Source organism: Limulus polyphemus, unplaced genomic scaffold, assembly GCF_000517525.1.
Source record: "Limulus polyphemus unplaced genomic scaffold, Limulus_polyphemus-2.1.2 Scaffold1027, whole genome shotgun sequence".
Taxonomy (NCBI): Eukaryota; Metazoa; Arthropoda; class Merostomata; order Xiphosura; family Limulidae; genus Limulus; species Limulus polyphemus.
Genome location: NW_013666637.1, coordinates 278,485 through 287,278, shown reverse-complemented (window position 1 = coordinate 287,278; position 8,794 = coordinate 278,485). Strand labels below are relative to the sequence as shown.

The window sequence follows — 8,794 nt, the reverse complement described above, 5'->3', positions numbered from 1 at the left end:
GATTGTAAGATGGAAAAGCATCGTCGAAAAGAATGGAGGTTATTTCATTTAATAAATGTTTTGTTTTGATATATAAGTTGTCCGGGTTTTGTTCTTTTTATCGACATTAATTTCTTGACGACTTAATATGTTTCTATATATATAAATGTTTAATATTCTTATTTATTTAAATAGCTTAATTAATAGAAATATAAAAAAACTTTGACTGTCACAGTTACAACATGTTAAAACATTTCATATGTTAATTTTTAATCCTTACTGGAGATTTAAAAGTTTTAAACTCCAACAGATTTAAATAAAAGTGATTTAAATCACTTAGATCTTTCACATTTTGAGAACAATTTTTGAAGCTAAACATTCAAATAAGGTATAATGAATTAAATAACTGAATTGAAACTAACCAGTTTAACTTCAATCCCAAAAGTGTCACAAACTGAAAACAACCGAAAAGCCCCATTCCTAGAAATTAAGAATGCAGCAGTCCTTGTATGCAAAATTTGGCACGTTTATGTATTTCAAATAACATAAACACTGATGACAAAAATTCTGAACACCACCGATTTAGTAAATAATAGCAAGCCCACAGTTATAGAATTTCGTACATTTGTAATATTTAAATGTAAAAGAAAAATATCAAACTTTCAAGAAGTATAAGAAAATAAATATACCACAAAATCCTGCGCACAAGAAATAATTGCTTCAATATAAATAACCAAATTAACAAGATAATGTAGTTTCGTTAGTTCTAAAATTAACAAGAGCATAAAAAACATGATTTCATTCATATTTTTTGTCAAACAGTTGTTTTCGCTTACAGTGTGGAGTTGCTCGTAAATATGATGCAACTGTAAGTTTTTAGAATGTAGTTGATAAAGGAGATCATGGGAATTATTACACCTCTAAGCAAAATACTAAAATCGACAAAATTCAAACAACCAATAAATTACGTGGAATTTCAACCCTCAATATCTGTATTAGAATTTTCCAAATAAATTTACCTTGCACGAAACAGTCGACTGACATGTTTTTTGTTTTTGTTATGGTTATTACTCATTATGGTTACAAAAATCTCTTGAAACAAATAAAAATAAATAAAAACGCAATGTTTTCAGTGGTAAAATGTTTATGGTTCATGAAGTTTATCGTAGTCTTTAGCTCATAATCATCAACATACTGTTGCGTCATCGAGATCACGTGACTATTCTCACGCCCTCTAGTTTTTAGAACTATCTTGTTCCTTCACGAATGCCCTAGCATTTACCAGATAGGGTAGTCTGGTATATATAAGAGGGTGACAACGTGACGCGGTAATGTGTGTGTAGGTAGTGAGTAATTGAACTGCAGTCACAGGGTATTGTTGAAGTTAACGTTCGTTCGTTATAGTGTTTGTTTTAGCGCGAATATTGAAATTAAGTGTATCGTAAAGTTCTATTCGGAAAGAATAAACCAGTTTTATTAAGTAAGTGTCGTTAAAGTTTCGTCGGAACGAAGTTACGGAAAGTTAATTAACAAACGGAGACGTAACAATACTTTTCGAATTGTTTAAATGATGGTATAGCTTATGTTTACATCGAAAATTTGATTTTTAACTACATGGACTATAGGAGGTAAAATTTTTTTTAGCTACTGTCTGGTTTGCTAGAGCCTGTGCTACGATATCTGGAAACTAAATATGTTACATTTAAGTTTACGTTTTGATAATATTGACACTTTTGTTTTAACTTCTGTTCGACTAAAAGAAGAAATAGTTTGAAGGATTTTATGATAGAATATGTACGGAAATAAAGCAAATTAAACTTAACAACTACAAAAAAAATTTCATATATATAAATATGAATACTTGAAAAGTGCGAAAAGTTTGGGATGCAGTCCTAACAAGAAGACATCATTAAAACTTTGTATTTTGTTTGAAAATCATTTCAATAGTTTTGTTTTAACCCAAGAATTTGTCCTTGTTCATAGACAACTAATTTTACTTGTTATGCTCTTATAAAATTTTAAAAAACAACAACAAATGAAATTTTGACTTTTATTTAATCGCAATTATTTTTAGACACTTAACGACAAAAAGGTACATCAAACTTGATCTGTCTGAAGTTACCGCTTTACAGGTTTAATGTTATAAAAGATGTTATTCGGAAACTACGAGACTTGCCCGAACTTCAAAGTAGCCGATCCGTGATATAACACAATTTTCTTCGTTTTTGCAAACAGGGGCTGGCACGTTTACGTTATGTGTTCACATTGGTGCGGCGTAATGTGCTTTGGTGACGTCATGCCGTAATAGGAGGTCGGCGTCGGGCATGTGTGTGTGTGTCTGAAGGTAGTTGAGAAATTTTTTGCATTTAAGTAAGGTAAATTTTACCCTTCTTTTAAGTAAAAGAATGATTGTCGTAAGAAGAAGGTATACTATTTTTATATGAAAGAAGAAGTGCTATGAAACAACGTAAGAAAAATCCTGAAAGGTAAGTTATTAATATATAATATACGTTACTTGTTAATCACTTAATGTTAGACGGCCTGGTTTTGTTGCACAACGCTCATTTTAAAGAAAGTAGTCTTATATTGCGTCTGCATACGGTGGGTTCGTTCTTACGTGGGCCATTCTTCAAAATTCGAGCTCTATTTATTTCTCTGTTCGTTAGGCTTAGAATGAATGAATCGATCAGCGGATAGAAATAAATAATTAGTTACGTCTTGAGAATACAAACTCATTGAGTCATTATGAAACGTATTACTATTTCCATATCAAAATTATACTAAAAAAAATAGAATAATGTATTCTTTCCATAAAGGAAAATGTAATGTAGATTATAATATATATCATAATTATATGCAAGCGTAAGTTTTAATTTTAAATAAATCATACAAAGTTGAAAAAAGAGTAATAGAAGAAGAATTTCTGTTAAGGAAATATTATCTGTCTATATTTACAACCTGTTTTATATTATATAGCACAGAATTAATCATTTTTGTGCAGTCTTTTGTTTTCAGTTTTACAAATTTTGTTATCTGTTAGTGCTACTCCAATTTTCAGCATCAAAAATTAGTGTATTATGTTAGTAACAGTGATACATGAGAAAATATGTGTATTGTAAATGTTATTGGTAATTCTCCTTTCTATGACTGACTGTTAATATAAAATGAACATATTATCATGAAGGCAAAAAGTAAGAACAAGAAGAAAGCATACCAATTATAATGTCTTGAAAGTAATTATAATTTGAAATTATATGACTTGTATTTCTTTAATAACTGGCTCTTTTGATTTCTCAACAATATTTATTAAGCTGTATAGTACATTTCAGTCAAAGAATATATGTAAAAATACTTGCATGCAGTTTAACTGCTATTATTACCACTTAGAGTTTTGTAGAGTTAATTTGAAAGTTAGTACACATGTATGCTATTAAAATAAAGTGTTTTTATAAGCATTGTCAATAACATTTTACTCTAATTATATTAGAAGACTATTGCTGTAAGGGCTCTTTGTTGAGGTCCTTATGAATTTCATGAATTTAATAATAGTAATGTAAACAATAAAACTGTGGCTGTATCTACATAAAAACTGGATAATTATTAAAGGCTATTCCCAATATAAGATGAGCTCAATAAACCTTTTAGATAATATAAACTTATCATATGAATATTGATTGCTGCGAGTAGAAAACATTACATTAATATATGTAGGCTATATATTGCATGCATAATGAAGATATGGTATATCTTATAAAAGTATTTGTGTTATCATACTAGAAAAGTAGGAAAAAAATATTAATGTTTTCAGCATTTCAATTTTATGCCTGTCATTGTGAGGTAGCATGTTTTAATATTTTGTTTACTTGGAAGTAAACAAAGTACATTTCTGTAGTAAAAACCTTCTACTGTAAGAGTAGGATAATTTTATAAGTACTGTGTTTTGAGCTGCTTGAGCAGTTTTTTAATATATGAAAGCCACTAAAGTTATTTTTGTTTTGGATACATAAAATATTAGGAACTTATTATGACCTTTAATGTGTATCTTAATCAAAACACCACAGTTAAGGGTTTGAACATACAAGTCAATTTTCTTTTATTTAATTTGAAGCAAGTCTGATGCTTTATTATCTCATTTGTTATAGATATTATTCAAAGAAAAAGATGGGGATAAAAACTGAATAAAAGTTATTGATTAATTTATAACTATGCATTACGATTAAAGTAGTCATTAGGAATTTTATGAATTTAAATGGATTATGCATATTGAATTAGTATTGTAGAAAATAGATGGTTTGTTTTTAACAGAAATCATTAAATTGAAGACCTTCAATAAATTGCATAATTATAAAGATAGTTTGCAAAGATTATTGATACATTTATTTATAAGGTAATAAAGGTTAACATGTTTCAAGTTATATTTATGTTAATTCAAAGATACTTTTATTTTTGATATCATAAAATTGAATATTACTTTTTTCATTTTAAATGTTAAGTTGAATTGAAAAATTATGTTTTCTTTGGACCATATTGGATGTGTTTTGCTTGAAAATATACATTTCTGTATACTATACTAAAGACTTATAAAGAACATCTAGGATGAGCAAGAAGACAGAATGTTAGTCGATTAAACTCACCATTTCATCCACCAAAAACAAACAAAGTGGTGATTCTGCACTAAATTCAACCATTCGCATATGCCCGTTTAACAAATTTTACAAAATTTGAAGTCTTAGCACATAAACAAACTTACAGGCAAATTTTTCCATAAATTAATAACTTTTAGAAAGAAGTCATTTGTCACAGAACAAGTCAGGTTTTGGGCTTCATAAACTTTCAATACCTCCTAATATTCAAGTTTTCTTTCTAATCTTATCTTACCGGGTATCAGATATTTCCATACTAAGTTAGGTTATCCAGTCTTAGCAATTGTAAATGCACTTGAACTATGCCACTTTTGTTTCATCTGTACTCCAGAGAAGGTTAATTTTTAAAACACTTTCACAGCATAATGTTTTAAACTGAGTATCATTCAGGTTGTATTTCCTTGCACATTTTTAGCATGTTTGTATTTTTTTATTTAATAATGGTGTGAGCATGTTACTTTACTTAACTTGAGGCCATGTCAAATTTTATGAAGTTAGAATAACCTTCTTATTTTTACTTTTAAAAAGGTAGTAATAGAAAGATACATTTAGTAAACTTTTTCACCATAACTAAACATTCAGGTAGGGTTTTTATGCTGAGTTTTAATAAATAATTTCCTTTCTCCAAAACATTGGAGTTTCCATCACACAAGAAGCAAGTCATTTGCAAATTTACAAATCCCAGATGCATTAATTAATATTTGTGTTTTCTAATATTGAACTAATTTTCCATGTTATTGTCCACTCATGAAAACAGTCCATACTTTTCTACAGTGAAAACATTCTCCACAAAAAGCATCATTTTTTTAAGTTTACTTCTGTCTACATTTTCCCCAACATTTTCATAATAATCTAACATTAATTTGTTGTTTATGAGTTACCTTGAAAAAGATTTTTATGTAAAGTTAAGATACATTTCTTCTTCACTTTCTATATTCAAAGAACAGAAGATTTATCAAAAACTAATAAATTGGTGAGGTATAAAAATCCATTTTAAAACTTTGATTGTTATTGTTTATTAAATGCAAATTTTCAAGATGCTTTACTGGATGATCTCTAACAATAAATCCCAACACCTTGAACAACAGAAGTCAGACTAATAAGCTTGATGTGTTCCCACAATGTTACTAAGTATTACGGTTTTACACATGAGAAAGATGGTGTTTTGTTAAGAAGCAGAGAAATATTACTTGAGGAAAGTTAGGATTGTGTATTGAAAGTTTGACAACACTGTCTTTAACTCCAGTTAATATATGAGTTTTAGTTAGGTGTAGAATTCTTCTAAGTTAAAACCATTAGCTATCAGTTGTAAATGTTGGGTTGCATAGAACTAATTGTGGTAAATGTTTTATGTATCTGAACAGTGATACACTGATTCCTTGTGAAACTTGGGGATAAAAGGCTTTTATTTAACCTTTTCTAAAGATATTAGACCATTTTAGTAGCTGAATGATATTTTATTATTCATGTTTCATTTCCTGAGGTTAACAAAGGGTCATTTGGCATTTTACCAGTTTAGAAATGTGAATTCTTAAAAAAAATAGTAGCTTGTTTAGCACACCTTATTCAACAGACCCTGATAAGTTATAGTGCTGTTGACATAACCATCTGAGTCTTAGTTTCAGGTACCAATACTCCTCTAGTGGCATGAGCCATGTTTATAAAGTATCTAAGAATACATTACACTAAAAGTAATCAGTTGCATGAGTTTTGACTTTTTTTTTCTTTTGTACTTAAACAGTATATTTAAAAGTGTTAATGACTTGCTTTAACAAAATCTGGATGCCAATTTCAGTGAGCTATATATCATGTTAGTGCATCCACGAATATAGTGTTTTATTATTAAATTAAAAGTATTTTAATTACCATAAAATAGCTGTAACTTATAATAATAATGATGAAAATATTGACAAAGAATAACAGTTGCCAAGAAGTTCAAATCTTTTTCATATTTACATTGTTGTAGTTAGTGCTGGATAAAATTATAAGCATGATTAGTATGGAAGCCTTGGAGTTTTCCAAGAGACAAAGGACAATACATGGTAACATGCGAAGTGATAAGAGTGCTATAAATAATAAGTTGGCGACTTTGTGTATTGACGATCTGACTTCAGTTTATCACTGTACAACCACTACATGTGACCCTTTGATGTAGAGTATTTTGTTCTTTGACATATTGTAACTCGTAGAAGAAAGGCTTTAGGTTTAAGGTAGAAATGTACAGTCACTGAAAACCACCATTTTTTTTTTACTGTACTACACTGTTTTTCCTTCAGTAAAATCATACTCATTGATGTTGTTTGGATAATACTTCATTTTATTCCATTTAACACCTACTCCTGATATTGCAAAGCATTCGAGATGAACAAAAAAGATTGGCATCAGAAAAGAAACCCAGTAGTCCAAGCATTTTGTGAAAGTGCTTGGGTTATTGTTTGTTTTCTATGGTGTACAAGATATACTTTTAAATGTCACTTATTCTAAACTCTCAAGATACAGTCCACATCATTAAGGTGATAGTACATGTCTGTGAACTATAGTACATAGTCTGTGAAGTAAGTTTAAAAGGACTTGAATAGTTGAATACAGTTTTTCTGTATTTTAAATTTAATTTTATATCTGGTTATCCTGAGAAAATATTTATCAAACTGTTAAAAAATGTTAATTAGAAAAATCACAAGTTATACCATTTTACTTAAATAAGTATCCCTTCAAATTTTAATTAATATATATGCAATTTCATATGATAAACTTATGTGTATAACATTATTAAAAGACACACAGAACATGAAGGAATGATTCGTTTTTACATAACTTGTTTTATTGAGGATTTTATCTACATAATTAATAATTTCCTTGTGATTGTATACTTTAATTAAATACAAGGTGAATAAAATGTAATCACCAAATATTTGGAATTGTTTTATGGTTCATACTTTAATGGGTAACAACTTAAGAAAAGGAAATATAAAATTCTTCTGAATGTCGTTAAAAAATGAGTTCAATATTGTATGGTGTAAGCCAAAATCAATCGCTTCTTTGATTTGAAAATGTGCTTTCAACTATTTTCACCTTGTTGCATTTGTTATTGTAACGTTTGAGCTTACAAGATCTAATAAAAAATAAAAGAAATACATCAACGTTTCAAACATCTATGGAATACTCCAAACTTGATGTATTAAAAAACGACCAAAGGCAGATTACATTGTTTATAGTAAAACGATTCAGTTTCTCTAATGCAGCAAAAGGGTTTGAAACAAGTTCGGCATTCCATAATGACCAAGCATGCAGTCATCCTAAAGCTCAGGCTTGTGTTCTTCCTTCATTAAAATTAATCCGTTTAAACGACTCGCCTGCTCTTAGGGTTTAAATTTTTCTTCTGTGTAAACGATGAATTTTCTAACTTAATTAGAGCTTTTAGTGGAGCAGTCCACTTAAGAATCGTTTTATTCAGTTCTTTTGTGCTCGCACGCATTAGTGATCGATATCCTTCAGTAACTGCTCGAGATAATAACAACGTTGCTATAGAAACCTGAAACTTGAATCAGACTTCTGAGAGTTGCAATTGATAACTAATTATTTTTTATATACTAGTTTTAGTAAGTATACGAACAGTTATTGTGATATAGACTATACTGAAATAATGTGCTAGGAGTCAAGAACTACGTATTTTTGTTGCTGTGATCGTTTATTTACGTACATAACATTTAATTGAACGTTATTACATGTTCATAAGTTGTGTTATAGAAAGAGAATAAACACTACTGAAATAATCAGATATTATAATTCGCATATCTGTGGTCTAATTAAAGATCATGGTTTCATGAGGTGACCTATTCAATCACTCATCAGCCTTGACCACTAATTTAAAAAAATTATTATTCTAAATATGACAAAACATTTTAAAATAAATATAAACATAAGACACGTTTAAAGAGGTTTTTAACAAATGTAGATATTAAAACACGTCAAACTGTGAAATATGAACTTAAGAATTAAAATTATTCATAAGGACTGATTCTAAGAACCACTGTTAAATAAACTATCAAAGAAAGGGCAGGAAAAACCAGATATAAAAAAAAACACTTTCGAGAACGTTATCCACCCCGACATATGGCCGGACGTGGCCTAGTGGTTAGCGTGCTGGACTGTGGATCTGACCCCCCCCCCCC

General features: G+C 29.2%; 1 protein-coding gene across 1 annotated transcript in view; it reads left to right on the top strand.

Annotated features, from left to right (window-relative positions):
• Nucleotides 1-2,287: 2,287 nt before the first annotated feature.
• Nucleotides 2,288-8,794, top strand: part of LOC106461765 (axin-1-like) — a 52,925-nt gene continuing 46,418 nt past the window's right edge. The window contains exon 1 of the mRNA XM_013921615.2: nt 2,288-2,465. The gene's annotated coding sequence lies outside the window, so the exon portion shown is untranslated. The remainder of the gene's footprint in view (nt 2,466-8,794) is intronic.